At 39.9% G+C, this 20471-nt stretch overlaps 1 protein-coding gene across 1 annotated transcript in view; it reads right to left on the reverse strand.

The window, feature by feature from the left end:
• The window catches only part of tnr (tenascin R (restrictin, janusin)), a 211756-nt gene extending 191500 nt beyond the window's left edge, over nt 1-20256 (reverse strand). Inside the window, exon 1 of the mRNA XM_080907118.1 lies at nt 20122-20256. The gene's annotated coding sequence lies outside the window, so the exon portion shown is untranslated. The remainder of the gene's footprint in view (nt 1-20121) is intronic.
• Nucleotides 20257-20471: the final 215 nt, after the last annotated feature.

Here is a 20471-nt window from a genome sequence, read left to right on the forward strand (position 1 = left end):
TTCAATGAGCCCTTCTGATCTGTGTCCAGCGAGCTTGATTAGAAAGATGGTTTTTTGCCAATTTTTTCACCGGCCAGATAAAAGGCCTTGAAAAACCAACTGCAATGTGTCACAAAAAGAAAGAAGGAGAAAAAAAATGCGGAAATGTGAGAGACAGACAGGCGGACAGGGAGAGTGAGAAAAGAATACTTCATTGTGTGTGCTCTCTCTGGGTGGACAGTCTTTGTAATGAGAAATATTAACATTGCCAGAGTCTTTCAGCCTAGTTGGAAAAAAAAACAAAACTGTGCAAACACAAAAGAGTGCCCCTAAAATCCATCCAACCAATCAATGGTCTTTACAGAAAAGGCAGCGCAAAGAGAAGAGCACCATTGAAAGCTAAATTATTGCTATTTTTTCTTTTTTTGGTCTGAAACATATGTTAGTACAACAGTAATAGGTGAGTAAGACAACAAATGACATGCAAGAGGCCCATCAGGGTTTTTCCTTCTGTTTGGTTAAATAAATACACATTCAGATGCTTTGCCATTGTGCTCGAAAGCTTTTATTTCTTACCAAAAAGTCTTCCTGACATGTTCAGGAAGATGTCTTTATTTGATGAATATCTGAATGGATGTGACGCTGAACACAGCTAAGTATGTCAGTCGTAACCCTCAAGGCTGGATCTCTGAAGATTTTGAGCCAAAGCATTTCAACAAGACTCCACATGAGCTCTGTGTGTGATACTCACACTTATCACTTGTAGTCAACAAGAATACGGATAAGGATTTTCTAATCATCTCCCTATAAGAGACACTAAACTTCCACAGAGATGTATCTTTGCTTTCAAGCAAAGTCAGTCAATACATTATTATTTTTTAAGAAGAACTTTATGACAGTATTTTCATTTGTTGCCATACGGTTTCATAAAGGACTGCTTCTTTTGAGCAACATAACCTCAACATAGTTCCCACACAATAAAGAGTCACAGAGTGAAAAGGATTTAGTCCTTCAAATGATGGCAAAGGCGTTATTCAGTGAGGGTAGCTAACCACGTTAATTTGATTTAAAAAAAAATCTCTTCAAAGGACAAATGTATATGAGAGTTAAAAGAATGCACAGGAAAACTCGATGCGATTCAGTCACATGTGTAAAAACCTGAGTAGGCTAGTCTTAGCTTTAACATTAGCAGCTAACTGACTCCCTCCAATTCTCCTGAGATGCAACCATTTAACGGTACCAACATCACCCTGCGCGCCACCTTTTCCATCTGCTGCCCTCAGGGAGAAGGTACAGGTCTATACAGGCCAGAACATCCAGACTGGCCAACAGCCTGTATCCACAGGCTGTGAGGCTCCTGAACTCTCTGCCCCCCTCTCACGGACAATAACCATATCCAACTTCTTAATAGCAATGAACTGGTCTGCATTGGTGCATCATATCTTTATTCTCTTCCCCCTCCTGCCCCCCCCCCCCCCCCCCTCTTTCTTAAATAGATAACTATCATATCTGATATCATATCTCACAGTACAATAATATTGAAAGGGTTGCATTGTTGTATTTTGTCATGTTTCTCAGGTCTTTGTCTGAATTTCTACGAACATTATTGCTAAGGATTGTCTTATTGCATTGGAGTCACACTGGGTTAAATATGTACACTTGGGTTTTAAGGGGTATTTATTATTTTCTTCTTTTTTTGGGGTTGTATGGAAGCCCCAAACGCAATTTCATTGTTCTTGACAATGACAATAAATAAATAAATACTAAATACTACCATACAGTACCGCACAGTCTCAAGCTTCCTCAGTAAGTTCATAATTCAATCGTAATAATCCATGACAGTCGAGAAAGGTTAAAAAAAAAACTTACAGCAACACTGCTGTTAAATTGCTCAAGGTCAGATAGTAGAAGTCTACAATGATTTTCTGCTATCAAGGCCAACAGGGTATTTGACTAGCTGTTTGGGTAAGGGAGTTCGGGATAGTGTTTTGTACAGATAAAAGGTAGTTTTAGAGTTTTGGTGGTGAGACTGATCCAGAAAAGACTGTCTGTCTTTGAAAGGTTTACTGCTGGAAAAGCTAGGATTCCTAATTCTTAGTTTAAGTTTAATGACATCATCCAGGAAACACTGAGCGTCTGAATTCACACAACTATAAGTTTCAGTCTGGCTATTACTATCCCTCTGCTGCTGCTATGTCAAAGTCTTTTCAAAATGCGTCAAATTCAAAATGTTGCTATCACAGCTGGAGTAAAAACATCATCATTAGTCAGGCTTTTTGCTGGGAAAGTTGTTAAACCTGTCAGCTCCATTACCCTGGTGGAGATTTAACGATTAATTCTTACATAACATACAACTATTCACCTGCCTTGCTGCATACAGTGTGACAGAGACAGAACAACGGAGCTGCGTAGGTGTAGCTCCCACTGCTTCTTCTGTGCAGACAAATTTTGTTGCTGATGAGAGGCGGTGAGGTCGAGGAAAAGGAGCAGGGAGATTTTTCCCACTTCCAGCATGAAAAGAAAGCTGCACAGGGCTATACCTCCACGAGTGCCGCAAAACATGCTTAACCTTGTTTGCGTAGAGTAATACTCATGTGAAAAAGAAAGTTTTCAAAGAATTCTATGCAAGTAAATCCTACGATTCAATAGCTTGTAGAATCCATTTTAGCAGTAATACCTTGAAGTAATTGTTTTCTATATCACTTCAGTCTCTCACATCATTGCGGGCGTGGCTTCTGTTCATTGAGGTTTGAGGACATTCGTTTTTGCATAGATCTGAACGTCCCACCACTGCACTTCAGTCAGGTTGAGATCTGGACTTTGACATTTATTTAACAAAAACTAGCCCAAATTGAAAAGCGCATGAGAAACTATATAATATATTTCATGATTTAATATCTTGTAGAATCACCTTTAGCACCAATAATCTGTTGAAGCAGGTTTTTCTGTATGACTTTATCAGTCTCTCACATTGTTGTGGAGGAGCTTCAGACAGTGCTGCTCGCTGATGCTCGCTGTTTGCAAATCCCTGATTTTTTTCCTTTTTGAGCCATTCTGTTGTAGATTTGTTGCTGTATTTCTAATCATTGTTCAAATGCATGACCCAGTTTGGAACAAGCTTAAACTGTCGGAGACAAGGCCACACATTTGAATCTACAATACACTGGTATTCACAGGAGTTCATGGTCCACTCAATGACTGCAGGGTTTACAGGTTCTGTGACTGCAAACAAACCCAAATCATCACCCCTCCACTACCATGTTTGATAGCTGTTTGAGGCGCTTCTACTGATATGCTGTTTGTTTGTCGCCAAGCATGGTTCTATGGAGATGTTTAGTCAAAATGCAAAAACTTTTGGTCTCATTTTTTCCAAAAGTCCTTTGGTCTCTTCAGATGCAGCTTTGCAAACCTAAGTCATGCTGCCGTGTTCTTTTTAGAGAAGATGCTTTCTCCTTGCAAATCTTTCAGGAAAGCCATACCCTATATTTATAGAGCGTCAAATCACAACAAAGTTGCCTCAATGGCTTTTTCTATTTGTACTGTCAGAAACTTGAACATTATCATGTTAAATGACATTTGAGGCTGAGATTTAGCTCTTTTTTAGCTCTTCCCTGAGCTTTGCACGGTCTGATTGGGGAGAATCTGCAGGAACGTCCACTCTTGAGAAGATTTGGCATTGTGTTAACTCACAGCTGAATGCTCCAGACCAGAAAAGTGCCAAAACTTCTGTTTTATAGAGGTGTTTAGCTAGGCTTAATCAAGTGCATTTGATTAGAAGCAGCTGGATGCGACTTACTGTCTTAAATCCCATGAACGCAGTAAGGGTGTACTTCATAGGACTCCATAGAGACCTATGAAAACATTCCTTTTAATACGACTGTAAAAGACTTAGCATACAGTTATTTTCAACTGATGAAAATAACTGGACAGGCATCATATTACAGAAACAATGGTTAGAAGTTAGTGTTTGCTTGGTTCTTACAAAAATCTTTATCTTTCCACCGACTCTAATTAATAATGCATTCATTTTCAGGCATCTCTGCTGGTAATGAGCGGTGTGCATCCTACATTCTCACAAAGATGAGAGAAAAACAACAACAGTAAAACCAGGAAGGCACCCACATGAGCATATATTTGCATTATTGAATTCACCAGACCTACCTGAATCGCTACATTTATTAACTAGCCCCTAACCTTACTCTTATCTGTGTTTGCCTGTTAACATCAAACAAAAAACTCTACTAAGTCTCACTTATAAAGCCTTTGGTATTTTACAACAGTCTTAAAGTAGAATGTAATTGTTTAGTTTTACATTCTTACACTCCACATTTGACTCACATTAAAGTCATAATCTAGGACACACATTCACGTGGCCTTCAATCGCTCTGTCAATTACACAGAGGAAGTCAGAGAGGAGGAAAATGATGAGAGTCAACAGTGCATGGAACATCGATGTGTCCAACCACCACTGTCTGTTTAAGTGGAATCGACTTATGCTCAAATCCCAAATTAAGCATATCTGACTGTCCCACCGCTGCAGGGGCTACAGGAAGCACAGGGACCCATGGAGAGTCTCTCTCTCACACACACACATACTCCATTTCTCCGTTTCTCTGCAGGGAATCAATGATGTCTGCTTAATTATTGGGTGAATTTAATCAGCGGCACAGCAGTACGAACTGCCGTGTGACCCATTGGCTGTCAGGAAGTCATTTGGTTTCTAGCAGTTAGTGTTTGGATACCACCACAATAATTAAGGGTACAACATTTTAATTGTTGTAAAGGTGTAGAGGTAGCAGAAAAACTACCTCTGCATTGTGGTGGCTCTGCTCTCACTTATTCTCACACACTGGTTTTGTGAAAATGGTGCCAAAACACCACAAATCTCTCTGACCTAAAAACCACTGTAGTGATTAATGATTCTTACCTTTGGATTAGTGTTTAAAAAGGAATTAATTAACAGGCCTAGCATTATGTCCTGATTTATTATCAAGACAAACTGTTTAGATTATTTAGAATTTATTCTTAACCTTTATTCCCAAGGTTCTCAAAGCAAAGTCCATCTGTGCCGCTGGTGTTTCTATTGTAAATAAAACTCTAAATGTAAATACTGTTGTGTCAAAAAACTATTGTTAAAAATAAAACACAATCATCTGAATAGATACATTATAAAGCTTTAAGAATCAGTGCTTTACACAATCTGTATACCTGTAAATGTTTTATTTTTGTCACGTAAGACAGAATGGCATTTTATATTATACATGGACTATAGCACAGTGATTTGTCAATATAAACTCTTCATGTAATTCGTAAATCTACAAATCTCTTAATTTAAGTGTTTTAATTGGCCATGCATCATCACACGCAGATATCTGTGAATTCAACAATTTTCAGGTAAGTCAATGCAGCTGTTCAGCAACAAACAAACAACAGAAGTCTCTTCACACTTTTTATCTCGTCTGCCAAACACTCTGTGTTCTCCAGTGAAGTGCACTCAGTCCAACCTGAGGAGACACAAAAATGATGCTCTGAGCAGAGACTCACAAACCTACGCTCCTTCAAACTGATGATAAACAATATATATGTGGAAGTTTCTATCTATTATGGGTTTAATCTTTAAAAAGCTTATCAGAATAATTAGACATTTTGGGACATAAGCATATTGGCTTTCTTGCAGAGAGTTCTGTGAGAAGATCAATTCAGTTTCAAGCCTACAAGCATGAATAATGAGGATGAAGCCTTGAGGCAATTAGCTTAGTTTACCATAAAGATAAGAAGCACGGCGGGGAAAGTTAACACGCTCCCTGAAGTTACAAAAAACATGTTGCAGCATCTCTAATATCCACAAATTACCACACAGCATCATGTTTGTTTAACCTTCACACCCACATGCAAAACAACAGGAAAGATCCCAAAAAAGAGAAAAACATCTTCATAAAAGTAGTGACCCAAGGTTCATATAATGGACACATCTGTATGAAATGTACTAAAAACACCATTTGTGGGTTTTGCCACAACACAAATACTCATCCTAATCTCATCTACAATACTTGTCAGCAGAGCAAATAGCCATGTTTCTCAAAATGTCTTTAAAATTGTAATAATACATTTTTGAGCATGTGGTTACTAATGGTACTTTTATATTCACTTGGGAAAATGCAAAAAAGAATCATCATTAATTAATGAACCCACCAAAAAACAAACAAGCAAACAAATAAATAAATAACAGCTTGTTTTTTTCTACTTTTTGATTTTATGCTATAATCATATGCATGTGAAGAAAATGTGCCACGGACCAACTTTGATTAAAAACAGCAAACTGGAGCATCAGTTTGGCTCATGAACCATCATCAAGGTTGTTCTAATGTGTAACGCGCTAGCTTTAAGTTTCATCTCCGATTGGCGGCACTGCAAAAATTATTGAAATTTAAATCTATTGTAAAGTCAATGAGGCTCAAAAATTTAAGTCTGATTAAACAAGTTAGCTATTAAGGTAACTTTTTTTTTCCAATGCACGTATTTTTCCAGGGTATTCAATGCAAGTGCAATTATGTGACAAGCAATTAAAGAAGCTCATTAATTGGTGGTCACATAAATATGAAAAATTAAATATTTAAATCAATTTAGGCCTGAGGCACTTTTTTCCACTTCTTTTTTTGTCCTGAGCATAAAAATCCAAAAAGAAAAACAAACCCTTATTTATTTTTCAGGCGGAGTCGTAATGAAATAACAAAACTTTAATTATATATACACAGATTTATAGATATCTAGTTTAGAATTTGCCAATAACAGCTGACTGAAAAACTACAACAGTTGTCCTAATCTTATTTAACAGTGTAAGTAATGCAAAGGGAATAATACCGTAACTGTTCTGTTGTTTCTCATTCAAAATACCATTTAAACATCCCAAAAAATCTTTCAACAGCTACACAACGAGGATGATTTCCACCTTGCCACAGAGCCTCCGGGGTGTCTTCCCGGCTTCCAGATAGCACCTCTGATGTTTTTGGAAAGGTCTAATGAAAGTATTCTGAGAAGCGTCTCATCGCTCTCCAAAACGATATTGATCGGAATATATCAATGAAAAGTCTGCAGGGTAAAGGCAGTATTGCCTCATCAGAATACTTTTTTCCATCAGAACATGGTGCATGGTCATGGTGCATGTACATGTAGAGTCTACAGTGAAGAATGTGAAATTCTCTCATCCAAACGAGTACTCTGATATTATAAAAGCCAAAAAAAAAAGCAGCTACTGCAGTATTTACAAAGGTAGAATTAATCAATCTCTTTACTGTCAAAAATCCATTGAAAATACTTGGTCAGCTGCCTCAATTGATGAGACAGCACACCAGGTGAACATTAAAGCCCAAACCACAGTGGTGCTAAACATTATTTCCCACATATAGACATTATGTTTCCTTACGAGCAAGTTGACCATTCACCGCCAGTCAGGTGCTATTCCAGTGGCTTTCTCGTTATGTGGTCAGATTGAGTCATCATTGTTCTACTCTGTGCATTTGCATTGATATGGAGGGTTGCACTAACCAGAAGCTGCAGAAGAACGAGGACTGGTTTGTGTACCACTATGCTCTGATCACAGTACAAGTCATCTGCAGAAGGAGAAACTAATCCCATAAGCAGATGATTATTTTACTTGTGTCAACCAAAATACTTGGCACTACATTATACACTCTATTTAGGTATTCATTTATGAATTGATAAACGATTCTTTATATCCTGGCACTAAACACATGTCTGTTAGTAAACACATGAACTGAACATCACACAGAAGAACGAACCAAACATACTGACTGCTCTTTCCAACATGTGGTACAGCATTTTAAAAATGGCTGCTTCTTCATGATGATTCAGTGATGATCTTTGTTGCAACCCATACCTCAGTGACAACAGACGCTATAGTCCTTTTAAAAAAAGGATGAAATGTACACTGTTTTCATTTTACACAGCTGAGATACTGATTAATATATCTGTATCCCTGTGCTATGATATTAAGTAAAAGTGTTTGCTTAGTTGAGCCAATTATTAGGTATACATTGTGCAAACCAACCCATAACAGCTCTGTGCTGCATATTAAGTAGAAAACCCAATCTATCTGAATGCATAGTCTATAAAACTATGCAAATGGGAGAACTGGAGCAGGTATAATTGCTGAGTGTGTGCTAGGAATGAGAATGGCTTTTCGTATGAGCTAAGGACATATTACGTTAATGACACCATTCTGCTAAATGGCAGACAGATGGAAAGTTCACAAAGACAAAGAGCTGTCTTAGTTCTTAATCACATGTGCAATTAACTGCAGTATGGATGTGATTTAATTGGCTTGTGGTAGCCATGTTTGATTGAAAAAGTTGTTTTGCGGTCATATTAGGCTAAATCTTGGAACAAAGACAAGTTTCACCTAGAAAGGAGTGTTTTATGACCAAAACAAAAGTGGAAGAGTTGTAAGTGTGAAAAGGGGAGCAAATGAAGCAACGTGCACTGTAGTACTGACAGGAAAAACAGAATAGCATTCCCACTGAGATCATGAAAATCTGAAGAATATGTAGATTTTAAAAGGACTTTGTAATGTATGCATTGCAGAGCTTTTCCACCATCAGTTCATTGCAGGTTAAGAATTGATGCTGTCTTAAAACTAAAAATCTGTTTGGCATGCACATGCTGTTTATCATCCAGGTGTCAGGCTCTGAAAGCAGCTACCAGACTAACCCAAACCTGCATCTGAAAGGACGGGACGCCATGAAAAATGGAATTCGACTTGTAAATCATTTAAACAGTATTTTTAATTGAAAATGGCACAAAATGTACTTGGTTGTGTTCAATTTTGAAGGTGATGTTAGCAACACGTGTCAAAAAAAATGCTGGGATAGATCGAAAGGACCTATCGCTGATAACATGACTGTGAGTCTTTCAGAAGGAGCTACTGTGAGGCATTTACAACTCTGTGATAGAAGGCAAGTAATTCAAGTTAATAAACTATTTCTAAGAATAACAGAAATATTTAGGAATTTCATCTTTTTTCATCTGGTACAAAATATCACCAAAAATATTCAGAGAATCCAAAGACGTGTCTGCACCCAAGAGAGGCAGCTAAAAATCCTGAACGGTCATTATCTTCTAGCCGTAGGGTGACACTGGATTAAAAACAGTCCCAATTATGTGGTGGAAATCACAGCACCGGCTCAGGATCTCTAAAGACCATTTGTCATTGAACGCATTTCACCGCTGGAGCCACACATTCCAGTTAAAACTCGATCGTGCAATTCATAACCAGGATTGATCTCTGGGCGCTTTACATTCTCGGATGGTCAGACCTTCAAGTATCACGACTAAAACCCCAAAAAATTCCTAAAAAGCCAGGCTGATAACAGTGTACAGGCGGAGGTCGAGAGTGAAATTGTCCTCTTCTTTGACAAATTCAAACTGTATTTTTGTTTTTTCTGGAAATCATGAATGTTGTGTTCTCCTCAGACCACAGTTCTAAAGCCAGCGCCCATGATGCTATATTAAGTCTGACTAACTGGATTTTTAAGACTAATACCAGTGTTTGGGTATTTAAAAGTCTGATATACCAGGTAGTTTTTTCTCTTTTTGACACTCAAAACATAAACAGACTAACTAACCTTTGTTATGTGCAGTTATTTAGGAATTCTTACTAAGATAATCTGTGCCTATGAAATTTAAAAAGAATCTTGATTTATTGTCACAAGAAGTCGTGGATTACCAATTTATGCTCTGCCTAACTCTTTCTTGGACTTACTGGTTGAACGGTGTTTCTCCCGTATTTATCAGCACTTACAAATGCAGATACCAACAGATTGCGCATAGCTAATATCAGCTGATAAATTAGCCTTTGTCCAGTGTTAAACATTAGAAGCGCTATGACTAAATCTAGCAAAAACTGGCTACGGCAACTGGTCTCTTCAGCTCCCAAATGTTTAGATTTATCCTAAAAGAAGAGATGCACACACATACCTGTTCAAATTTTGTTTTAATTTTTAAAAACTCTTCTTAACATCTTTTTTTACATTATTTTCAGTTGAATACAAGTGTTAAATGAAATGCAAATCATTGCATTCTCGCGTCTTACACCACATCCCATTTGGAAACAGGTTTAAATGCAATTAACTATCTTCGCAACTTTGAAAGGAAAATATTCAAAGTTGCAGCAGATTTCCATTATGCTTATGAAAACTTGGCTTTGCTTGACTTGGACATGTCTCAAATGACTTTATAAACTTGAGCTGGACTTGCCTCAACAGATTTAAAAACAGCACTGGCTGCAAGGCTTTCCACGCTACGCTCTCGTTTCTTACTCCAAACCGACACACTGGATGATGTACTTCAAACATCAAAAAGACATCTTTACTCACTCCAGAGTTTGCCTCTTCCAAACATACTGAAAATAAAAATACCAGGCTATCGTCCAACCGAAATATAAGGAAGACATATCTTTTCTGAGCCAAGTTTACAGCTTATTAGAAGACTTTGTTTTTAGGCTATCAATTTGACAGGTTAATTACAAGGAGAGAAGACAGCATGCAGTATGAACCATCTCATTTAAAATCAATTTAAATATTCATTAAGGCTATTATCAGAACTCTAATACTAATTCATAGTCTGATCATGTCATATAGTTGCCCAAGTAATGAATACTAGATGAGAGGATTTTTCTTTCGATGTCGAAGTTTTATGATCTTCACTGCAATACTACTGTACCAGCTGAGCGGTTTTGAGCACCGTGTAAAGTACACATGTTCCAAAAAGGCTTAATGTCACATTTGAAGAGATCTGCATGCTTCACAGCTGAGGCAACATAGCTAACTTCTGCAGAATTTTTAGTATTTAACCTTATTTTTGCCTCTATCAAATTCTCCAAAATTGCTCATTCAACACAGCGGAACCAGAATCAGAATTCATGCATTCAGGGCACATTTTAGGGGACATTTATTCCCCCCCCCCGGTGATCAGCGTGACTTTCCTTCCTAAATAAAGGTTATATTAAGGCAGCACATTTAAATAAGTATCAAAATGGTGCCGTATGGAAGCTTGGACGGTACGAGTGCAGATATCAAACAGCAGCATCAAAAGTTTGCCTCTCACCACAGCACAGCTGTTGTATAAACAGAGCCAGAGCATATTTACCCTTTAGCTAAAGGTGTCTCTTGAGCCGATATGTTTATATATCCGAACATCCTTCACAGGCTGCCTGGAGGGGGCTCACGCCTGAACTTTAAGCTTTTTACTTCACAGTAGGGGAGAAAAAGCAACTAGTATCAGAGGTCATTTGGAACACTTCCCTTTTTTTCAGCTATGTGCTCATACATGATCACTCACAGCAGCTACAGCATCAGCACACAGGAACACACCTGCATCCAGGGAATTGCACCGTGCAGTAAATATCTTGAAAAAATACGTTTGAAGAAGAGGTTGAAAGAGATGGAAGACCTTTATGGATTATTTCCCAGTGCAGACAGCGAAGTGGGAAAAGGAGGAGAGCGAGAGAGACAGAACGAGACAATGAGGGAGGAAAAGAAACGATGCTGCTGCAGAAAGAGGGGGAAGTGAAGAAGCAAAGTCAGACGGAGAGAGAAAGTGTCACGGCTGCCGGCGTGAGCCGTGTGGTGTAGGAGGAAAAGAACCCAAAATGCAGGCAGTTGACTGGTGATGAGAATGAAGTTTTATTTGCAGAAGTGGAGCGACTGAACAGGTAGTGAGACAAGACGAATGACTGGAAAAAACCTAGACTGGGAAAACTAAATAACAAACCTAAGCATGAAACGGGGAGCGGAGAATGCAGAGAGACGTAGTTACACCGAGAAACACAGACGATCCGACGATGAACAGAAGCCAACACACACTATAAATACACACTAGGTAATGAGGAGATGACATGCAGGGGTGGACACAGCTGATACTAATGGACATGATGAGAGGCAGACCTACAAAGTAAAACCGGAAACACCCAGACTGTTTAGCAACAAAAACACAGGGACCTGAACGGAGCACAGAGGGGAGACACAGGTAGGGATAATAAACACGACAACCAACCCAAAGAATTAATACAGAATCAGAATAAACACCAAACACAAGATGAACCCAAAAAGAAACACAAAACGCTGGGTCAACGACCCAGGATCATGACAGAAAGGGAGAGATAGTGAGAAAGACAGACAGTAGAGAGAGAAGAACACCAAATGTTAAGTAGCAATTGAAGTGGAAGAATTCCAGTTTGGATTCAAGCTCCTTGGCTAATGAGGATCATTAACGTGGCCTGCCCAGCTACTCCAAACGCTGGGGAGGACTGCAAGAACGAGGATAAAAATAAAACCTCTCAAGCATATCCCCACAAGATTCATAAGGCGGGCACTTGTAAAAAATATATAACACATGCTGGCTACGGAAGGTACTTCATAATGTAACACCACATGCCACAGATCCTGAAAACAGCGATACTTACCCAACAAGTGCACTCAGCTGAACTCTGAACTGTTTGGATTTAAAGCACAGTGGCAAAAGAAGCCATTTTCGCCCCGCTATTTCGCAGATTGAGGTGATAATGTCCATACAGCACTCCATGATACAATATAAATCAGAGGCTTATCAGTTCAGCTGTGTCATCCCATTTGGGAAATTTGCCTCACAGGTTCGGGACAGAAAGGCGAGGAAAAAAGGGCTCCGGTGTAAAGCTCTCATATCTTACGCACATTATTTCAAGTGGGCAGTTCACATTCCTCCACACATTTTATGATCCTATCAGCTTTGTCGTTTTCCATCTCTTCAATTGCTGTTTAACACACTGTAAAACTGAAGCCGCACACAACGCTCAAGCTCAAAAACCAATCCAAGTTCCGTCCTGCCCCGTAAATCATATGTGATATACAGTTTTTAAGCACTTCTGACCACATTTACAGCACAGTCCATTGATTGGCTACATTCCTGGGTTTAAAAATAGTTCCTCAATGGTTCCAAATAAAGGAAAGAGATGCCTTCGTACAAAATCTAACCTCTGCATACTGTTTAGAGTATGTGAAATTTGAACATCTCGCAGAAAAACCTCAAAGTTTCGGTTTCGTCGGCCCTTCGGTCTATTATTTTTTCCTTGAGAATGCTCACAGACTCTGCTGTTTGAGACTCGAGGCAGTCAAACAGACAAGTGTCTTGATAAGATTAGCATAATTGGCACATTCATCCGTTCTCTGTTAATAAAGTGCTTTGTGGTTGAGAAATCAACAGTGTAGAGATGTGATGCTCACTGTTGGATTGGTCTCCAGCGTTTACTTAAACAGCCTCAGCCTTCGTTAGTACACAGTAAAGATACGTTTTGACTACAAAATATTCCCAGATAGGGTTGTGCAGCCTTAAGCAAATCAATTAAATCTCAGCAAAATGAAATGAACAGCAGTTTGAAGATGCTTCTGGAAAACCAAGAAACTGTGCTGGCAAACCCGTTTTCATTATTGCATGATGAAAAGCACTGTCATGGAACACAGGAGTATGTGAATGTTTCTGAATCGCTGAAATAAAAGAGCTGGGTTGTTAGATTGACAAAATACATAAGCACAATTGATCGGTAACAAATGTGGTTTTTTTTTTATCTCTTCTCTAATTGTATTCCAGTCTGCACACAACATTCATGTAGCAGCTTCTTGCAGTTTAAAAAATGTTGTTTTGTATTAATCAATTAAAAAAAAAAAAACATATCCTTAGCAGGGCTTAGAACTAGATAAATACAGGCAAAGATGATCTACAACGCAGGACATAATATACCATGTCATTATTTATTTAACAAAAACTGAGCCAAAACGCAGGAGCTACTATTCGCAGCTATGGTGAAAAAACAAGTACACCTTTACTGCTTCCATGGGAATTAAGAGGGTAAGTCGCAGCCAAAAACTTGTTAATCAAATAACTGATCGTCAGCATGTGTGAAAACCTCTATAAGAGCAGATATTTGGACAGTTTGCTGGTCTGCAGCATTCGGTGGGTGTTAACACATTGACACAATCTTCTCAGGAGTGGACGTTTCAACAAATTCAACCCAAGGTCAGACCGCGTAATGCTCGGAGAAACTGCTAAAAACTAACAAGCCACATCTCAGACTCTACATTTAGCATGTTAAATATCAAAGTTCATGAGAGTACAATTAGAAAAAAGCTAAACAAGTACGCTTTGTTTGGAAGGGTTGCCAGAATCTCTCTAAAAAGAACATGGCAGCATGACGTGTGCTGAGCTGCATCTGAACAAACCCCAAGGCTTCTGGAACGATGTCCTTTGGACGGACAAGACTGAAGTGGAGATATCTGCTTATGATGCACACCACCACATGGCAAAAACACAACATGGCATATTTGTGCAGTTTGCACCAACAGTCAAGTATTGCAGTGGAGGGGTCATGATTTGAGCATTTACAGGACCTGGACACTAGAAAGTCATCGAGGCGACCGTGAACTCCTGTGAATACCAAAGTATTGTAGAGTCAAATGTGAGGCCATCTGTCTAACAGCTAAAGCTTGGCCCAAACCGGGTCATGCAACAGGACAATGAACCCAAGCACAGCAGCTAATCGACAACAGAATGGCTGAAAAAGGAAAAGATGCTCCAGACCTCAATCTGGCTGAAATGCTGTAGCGAGACCTTAAGAGAGCCGCTGATAAACGAATGCCCACAAACTTCACTGAACTGAAGCAACATTGTTAAGAAGAGTGGGTGAAAACTCCTCCGCAACGTTGTGAGAGATAAAATCATAGACAAAACAACTGCTTCAACAAGTTAGTGCTGCTAAGTTTAATTCTACAAGCTACTACATCGTAAGGTGTACTTAGTATTTCACACTGCTCTTTGGTTAAGTTTTTAAATAATCATAAATAATGATGTTGTGCTATGTCATGTGTTGTCATTCATAAGAGGTTTTATTTAGCTAATTTTAGAACCTGCTAATGACCAGATGATTTTTTTTTATATCCTCACACATAAAACCTCAGAACACCAGGCAGGTGTACTTTATTTTTCACATCACTGTATTTGTAGCCAATGATTTCACCAGTTATCCTGATGAACATCACTGGTAGCATATCAGCTAATTAGCCTTGTGTAATCAAATGAAACTTTGCTCTGTGTGGTGAAATCCAATGAAGTCATTGACTGTGTTCATCCAGACAGCCTTTATGAGGGAAAAAGAAACAAACACGATTGCAATGAATCAGATTGGACTCCATATCAAAAGACTCCAGATCTGGACCAGGGCCAAAAAACTCAATACGTACTATTTAATTTAACATCATTATGCTAACTGACCTTGTTTTTAAAGGGTTTTACAAAAACAGCATATTTGCACTGCCCTCGTGAGCACTTACACTATTGTTCTCCATAAGGTTACACCACTAGAACAGAGCTGGAGGACACGGCACCCAACAGTCTGTAAACATCTATTAATACTGAAAAAAACAAAACAAATAAATAAGGGTTAACTTATAGATGTTGGAAAGGTTTATGCAATGTAAACAAAGATGTTGCATTCATTTGTCAATCTATTAAGGAGTTAATTATCATATCCATTATATTCTTGGTTATTTTCATTACAAAACTTGATAGAAATCTATCTTGCTTATCAAGTTATGCAACATTATATACAATTTATCTTATAAATAATCATAAAATTATTAATTACAGCACTTTTACAGCACTTTTACAGCCTACTTATCGGTAAGTGTCTACCTGCCGCTGATAACAGAGGGACAGATGTGAGTGTGACAGGTGCTGCAGGGAGTGGGGTAAAAATGCTGTCCTGCTGCGCTGTTCTTAAATAAAGAGGGTTGTTCAGACAAACTGTAGCCAGCTTGTCTTTCACAGCACATAGTGTCTGTAGTCTGGACAACACCACCCACCAAGAAATCAGGACTACAAAGCCCACAAGTGTCTCCGTATTGAATATTCAGCATTTTCAGTGGACTTTTTCATGCTTACGGCGCAACTGTGAAGTTGCTGTCAGCTGTGTTTTCCCAAGTAATCCGTCTAATGAGTTGTCCCATTTCTCTGCAATCAATGGCATTCTTAATGTCTTTTGTCATCGATTATTTTGCTAATATTTATCTAACAATGAAGACAACTCCCTGCTATCAACTCTGTTGGACACAACCTCGAAACTGAGCACGCGCACACAAGCACTGAGTGTGTTTGTGTGTGGTGGTGGTGCGGGGGAGACTGATGCAGACAGACAGGTACATGTCTGGCACTGGTTTAAAGCAGAGGCTGGGTGGACTATTATGTACAAGCGCATCAAAAAATTTTCATTAGAACGAAATGGGAAATCAGGAATAATAATAAATCATAATAATGGGCAGACCTCCTGCCTGTATAAACATGTATTAGGAGATGTGGATGCCCCATAACAACATGGCAGCTGCACAATATTCAACCATGAGGTAATGAAGCTGACAAAATGCGGTGCAATGTTTGAGTGGTAAAATTAAAAACTGACGTAGCTAGTACTGAGTGGGCCCTCCTTTTGCCTTCAGAACCGCCTTAATTTTTCATGCCACTGATGACTGACACACTGATTCAGAGATTTTGGTTCATGTTGACCTGACAGCATCACACAGTTGCGTCAGATTTGTAGGCTGCATGTTCAGAGATGCTCTTCTGCAAACTGTTTTTGCGATGAGTGACTCTGAAAAGCAGTCTCTGACCTATGACCTCTGGCATTAGCAAGACATTTTCATCCAGAGAACTGATCAGCAGTTTCTGAAATATTCCATCCATCCATCCATCCATTCGCTTCCGCTTATCCTTTTCAGGGTCGCGGGGGGCGCTGGAGCCTATCCCAGCTGTCATAGGGCGAGAGGCGGGGTACACTCTGGACAGGTCGCCAGTCTGTCGCAGGGCTAACACATAGGGACAGACAACCATTCACACTCACATTCACTCGCACATTCACACCTAGTGGCAATTTGGATTATTCAATTAACCTATCCCCACAAGCTGCATGTCTTTGGACGGTGGGAGGAAGCCGGAGTACCCGGAGAGAACCCACGCAAACACGGGGAGAACATGCAAACTCCACACAGAAAGACCCCGGCCTGATGGTGGAATTGAACTCAGGACCTTCTTGCTGTGCGGCAACAGTGCTAACCACCGATGGATGGATGGATGGATGGAGAACTGATCAGCAGTTTCTGAAATATTCACACCAATCAAATCTAGCACATCAATGTACAGAATAATTCTGGCATGACAATTTGGTACGAGATCCACATCCCTCAACTGCATGCGTCGGTTTATTTGGGTGTCACTTAGCCAAAATCATCCCATGAGGTTAATGGTAAGTGAAGAAAAGCAAAAGAAAGGAAGAATTGTAGTCTTCTGCTGACTCCTCCACCTTGGAAACATAAATCAGAGCCCTCCATTCGGGATTCATCACACAGACTTAGATGATAGTGCAGGAGGCCACTGAGGTGATTCCTTGAATGATGAACCACGGGTGAAAGGAAAGGAAATTCTTTATTTCCACAGAGATTTCTCTTAAGCTTTTAAATACTGCACGCTGTACAAAGTGTGTGATGTAAAAATAGTCGTGCAAACGTGCAAAACTTGACAATGAGAAGAACTGTGTTCATGTTAAGGTGCTTGTTTCTAAACCACAATAACACTAATCTAATTACCAAACAAGAAGAGAAACTACTTACGCGAATGATGTAGGCGCTTGAACTCCAACTAACAGAAGAACAAATGGTTAAAGATTTGTGTCCCCGTTGTGCGGTTTCTTTCCTGCTACTGTGTTTAAATCTGTGTGGCTTCTGATGGATGATTCACCCGATAATGAGAGCTGGATATGTGCACATTTAACTGTCTTCCTAATGATAAGTAATGACGGTAGCTTAGCTAACACAATTAACGCTGGCGCAGAGGAAAATAAAATTCTCCCAGAATGAAGTATTATGTAAATTATTAATTAGCACACAGACAATTGCAATCTTGTTCGGCTGCCCATTGGCACTCGAATAAATGTGAATGATCTGGAAACAGAGAAAGGAAGATTGTGAACATAATCCCAACACAGAGGGAACGTGAGAGAAAAATTTAACAAATACCACCTGCTTCTTAAGCAATTTATGGAAACAATTTGCATTTGAAATTGGACCTCTAGACACGGAAACAGACTCTCGGCAAATGCAAAAAAAAAACAAATGTGGAAACCATTTGTGCACTTCTGCATTTGTACTTCAGCTATTGCGTCTCCATTAATCTGGCAGATATAACTCTAGCTGTAATGAGTGCCCTAGTGAAATCCTCTAAAGCCACTGTTATAGATTGCAAAAGTCCAAAACTAAAGGCCGGGTATAGTAATCTGTTTTTAATTTGAGCTCCAATTCCACAATTTCTGTACATTCTACATTAAATGAAGGATGCATGTTTTATGAGCATCAGTTTCCACAAATGCATTTTCACTTGTACAGATGCCTCCTCCTCCATGTGTGCGTGTTTTCTGAATATATATATATGTGTGTGTGTGTGTGTGTGTGTGTGTGTGTGTGTGTGTGTGTGTGTGTTTGTGTTTGTGAGACATAGAGAGAGACAGAGTGAGTAATGAACAGATAAAGAGCCAGCGTGAGGCAAAGACAGAGGGAGTCCAGTGCAACAAGGGGGGGGGGGGGGGGGAGAGAGAAAGAGAAGAGGGTGGGAGAGAGAGGGAGAGAGAAAGTGATCTCTCAGATTTGGTGTCTCAGCTTAATGACACTGGACCCACATGGGAGAGAAGGAAAGCAAAGCTCAGTGCGAGAAATGATGAATCCAAAGACAGATAACCTCCAGCCTCGCCATTCGCAGCCTACACAAAACCTCAGAAATGAACTGCTCAGCTTTTGTGTCGACAAGAAAACCTAACCAGCACATTTCTCTCCACCTTCTTCTAACTGCACCTGCCTTTCTTTTTTTCTGTCACTCTCTTGTCAAGTTCCGTACAATATCGTGTCAATTGAACTGGCCAACCTCTCCTCCCGTTCCGACCGTGGACAATATGTCTGGACGACTTTGACAAATTAAACTGACTCAATATATGGCAATAACCTTCACCGTATAGCAGTGAGGGAGAGGCGGAATGGGAACGGGAGAGGAACGGGGACTCAAAGCGGAACGGAGACGCTGGCAGATGGATGACGGGATAGATCGAGCATGGCGTGGTATTTACAAGGCAGGTATAACATGAGAACGCAGAGAGAGGTGGTGCATATATAGACCAATTTTCTAAATGTCACCATGTCTAATAATAAGTCAGTGCAGCTTGAAGTCACTGAATTATCTGAACTGGAAAGACAGTTAATTAACCTAAGAAAGCAGCAGTCCACAAGAAGGCACAGTGCTACAGGCATATGACAGGCTTGGGAAAACAGGATTTACCTCACCAAGTTTTAAAAATATTGCAATATGATTACAGCACAGCTCAAATTTATTAGATGTCTTTTTTTATTTTTTAGATTAACCCTTATTCATGTTAATTAAGTTTGTTTGTTGTTTGAAAGTAATTTCCTAAAAGATCATCAAGAAATTTCACCAAAAAAATCTGCTTTTTTGGGGGGGGGCTTTCTTTTTCCATAACTGACGTGATAAATGAACAAACCGGCAGCTTTTCCTGACAGACGTGACAAATTACACTGAACGGCATCAGGCTCTCTAATTAATTTTCTCAAAGCAAGCTTTTATAATAACCCGTATTAAACGGCTCACGTGGCTGCTATTCAGGCGCACACCTTTGCCTGGTAGGATAAACGGATTCAACAGCACACCGAGATGCACTTCGACTACACACGCACGCATTCATGCAACGCACAAACCGGCGAGAGGGGGGTCGTTAAGAACCTATTGTAGTCTTCCTCTCTGCTCTGCGTGATAACGGCTTGATTGATAATGAGGTTCCAGAGCTAATCACCTGCCTAGAAGACTGTAAGTCACATGCTCTGGCAAGTGATGCACTTTGCTAAAATAGAGGGGGGTAAAAGAAACAGGACAGCAGAAACTCTGTGCATTGGTGAAGATATAGGACTGACACACACACACACACACTTGTCACAAGCACAATGTACCTGCAGAACATGTACTGCCACTCCACACAAGCACAAGTTAACTCACCCTTGCTCTGAGTGACAAGCCGAAAGCTTTCAAATTGGCCCTGGGTAATCTTCTCCCCTCTTGCTCTCTTCACTCTCTCCGTCCCTTTGGCTACTCTCTCGCTCCCTCTCTGGTAGTGCACGGATGTCCTGCGGGCGGCTCACCCCCTCTGTGTGGCTCGGCGTAAGTGCATCGATCTCTCAGCCAAGTGGTACGCGGGTCCCGCTGTTTCCACGAGACTCAGATGTGCTCGCTCCTCTCCACTGCTCACTCTGCTTCACACAGCTGCAGAGGGAAATATGAGGACGGGCAACGTGGTACTCCTCTCTCTCCCTCTCTCTCTTTAGTAAGCTAAGACTCTCTCTCTCTCT

This window comes from Rhamphochromis sp. 'chilingali' (genome assembly GCF_963969265.1).
Source record: "Rhamphochromis sp. 'chilingali' genome assembly, chromosome: 16".
In the NCBI taxonomy this organism is placed as follows: Eukaryota; Metazoa; Chordata; class Actinopteri; order Cichliformes; family Cichlidae; genus Rhamphochromis; species Rhamphochromis sp. 'chilingali'.